This window comes from Castor canadensis, chromosome 7, assembly GCF_047511655.1.
Source record: "Castor canadensis chromosome 7, mCasCan1.hap1v2, whole genome shotgun sequence".
NCBI lineage: Eukaryota > Metazoa > Chordata > Mammalia > Rodentia > Castoridae > Castor > Castor canadensis.
The window spans coordinates 130,424,933-130,427,831 of record NC_133392.1 but is presented as its reverse complement, the minus strand read 5'-3'; positions in this window follow the sequence as shown (position 1 = coordinate 130,427,831).

Sequence of the window (2,899 nt, the reverse complement as noted above, 5' to 3'; positions counted from 1 at the left end):
TCTGGAGGCTCAGCAGGCTCCTGTAGATGTGAGGGGGGTGGTATGTGGGGGAGGGAGGCAGTGGATTCTTCCAGGAAATTCCATACTAGGAGTGCAAACGGACCTCCTGCAGGAGCTCCAAGGCCAGAAGAAAGATTCATCTTCTAGAAAAAAAAGAGTATCACCATATGCACATTTCCTGGTTTTTGTTTCATCTTTTCTGTAAATTTTGACAATGCTATGTGCAAAACAGAGACAGACAATTTCTCCCCAGTTTTGGTCAAAACTACAAATTCATTTTTCCATTTTGATTTCTTTTAATGTAGGTGAGCCTTGGGATCCAGAGCCAGACTCTGGTGGAGTGGGGCTGGGAGAGGCAGCTCCAGTAACGAGAGCTTGGGCCAGGGGCTGAACCTGAGGGTTTTCTGGCTCCAGGGGAGTAGCAGCCTGACCAAACCAGGGTCAGAGCAGTGACAACCTGCAAGTCCCAGCCTACGCACCCAGATGGTTTCTATCCAAATGCAGCATAGCTTTGGACGCTCATCCATTCACTCATTGGCTCTTTGTTCTTTCTCAGCCCTGCATATATGAGGCTTCTCTCCCTCTCTGAACACTGGTCTTGAGGCGAGCACCCGGATCCACAGCTCCATGTTTTCATCTGTGTATGTGACTTGCTCAGTGGCCTGAACACTCCAGGACCTGGGCTAGAAGAAACTGCACCAGGCTACATGGCACCTCAGAGTTCTCTCTGATGTTCTCTGTACTCCCCTTCCAGGAATGCCAGCTCTAGACTAGGCTGCAAGGGTAGGGAGAGTACTGGCACTTGAACCCCTCTCTCCAGGTGGGCACATGAGCTCTAAAGCATTCCAGAAGGGCAGAACTGGAGGGGCCCAGATGACAGTCTTGGGCCAGCCAGGTCCGCCCCGCCCCATGGTAGTAATGAAATCCAGGCAGCTACTAACCCCTCCTCTGCCCAAGCTAGGGGAGGAGGCAGCCTCATGGATCCCAGGGGTTCTCCGTGGCCAGCAAGTTGATCCTGGGTGGTCCTCTGGCCTGGAATAGGCAGTTTAGGTGGGAGGGGGGGGTGGCGGGAGGTCCCTCTGCAATGGGCTGGGCCTTGAGGGAGCGCAGCCGCTCCCAGTAAGAGGACATTCCCTCCCAAAGTGCCTTTGTTCTCCTCCTCCATCTGCCCCTGGATTGCCCCAAAGGAGGACAAAGGCCCAGGACCAAAGAGGGTGGGGTGGGGTGGAGACTGGAGACGGATCCCAAAGGACCCTTCTAGAGTCCATTCAGTCAGGAGCTCTTGGGTGGCTGATGAGGAATGCATGTGTTGTGTTTGGGGTCAGGTCTGCACACAATCTGAGTCTACACGGACAGGTGCACGGGTGGACTTCATGTGTTTCGGGGAGTTGTGAGCATCTATGAAGGCACCTTCTGGAGATACGCTGTGGTGTGACCATGGAAGGCTTATGAAGGTTTTGTTAGTCCCCTTTTCTTAGTCAGGAACAAGACAGTTAAAAAAAAAAAAGGCCTGTGTAAAGAGCCGCTTAGAAACCAGCCCATCCAGGTAGACTCCTTCGGCCTCCCAGATAAGACATTCCGCAGTGCCGTTCCGTGCACATGAAAGTTCACGCAGATCAAATTCCTCCCAGAGGCCTGGGGCAGTCTCTATCCTCACACCACGGGTGGGGATGCAGACGGGGCAAGAAAACTGCCCTCCCTTCCCCTTCGTAACATGGGGCTGTGCATTTCCAGGCTCTGGATGAGACGCGGGGCCAGTCCCTTTCATGTGTCTGGGATTCTGGTATCCTGTCTGTAAGAAAAGGACGGCCTTCCTCGAGTGGAGGTCAGAGCCCTGGCGCTGCAGATCCTGCCTTCGGGCTCCTGCCCCACCCCCAACATTCTACCCCCTCACCCCGCCACGCCTCCCCCTGGGGCTCCCACTCCCCCCTGCAGCAGGTTGCGGGCAGGACCCGCCCTGGCGCCCGACCCACACTGGCCGCTTTGTTACCTGCCCCAGCGCGCAGTGCCTACGAGTGCTACGTGCTGCGGGCCCGCGGGGGCGGGGCGGGGCGGGGCGGGGGAGGGGGTGGTGAGGGGCGCGGGGCCCTGTGCTCCCTTCCCCGACCCCTGCTTGCACGTCCCGGCCTGGGGCTGCTGCTCGCTGCAGCGAATCTCTGTGAAACTCGGTTCTGGCGAGCCTCGCCCGGCTTCAGTTTTGGGGTCCAGGCCTGAGCGCTCCTTGCCCGCTTCCCTCCCGAGCCCACCCTCCTGGACTGCTCCACCACTCTCAGAGGAGCCAGATTTTACCTTGCACTCTGGGTTGAGGCGACCCTCTGTATGCAATAACCGCTTCCCCCACCCTCCATCGCCTGAGCGATTCGCACCCCAAGGCTCAGCTCAAAGGCTGCTGTGGGAAGCGTCTGTCTCCCAGTTTTAGTCACTCTCCCCAGGGCGTCCTCTGCTCTAATCGCTCTGGTCCGGGCTTGTCCCCCGCCACCCCAGTAAGATCTAGGGTGGAGTCCGCACACTGGCACAGGCTGGACCGCCATGCAAATGTTTTCAGTGGGTGAAATTAAAACCGAGTCCAGCTGGGAGTTTTATGCATTGTCGCAGCTGATGTTCGAGTTCTCTGGGTCCCAAACACTGACACAGGACCTTCATTTTCATGATCATACTCAGCTACCCTAAGCACCAGGACCTCTGGCTTCCCAGACTTGCCCAAGCTGTTCCTCTGCCTGTTACACTCTCAGGCCTCAAGTGCAAACCTGACCTTCTCAAGACCATCATCTCCCCTGCAGAAGCCAGACCAGATCCTGAGGGCTTTGTGGTGATTTGTGCACCTGACTTTTTGTTACTTTACATACAATGTTACCTGCAAGGTAGTGAGATGATAGCTTGCAGGTGGCTGACCTAGGAT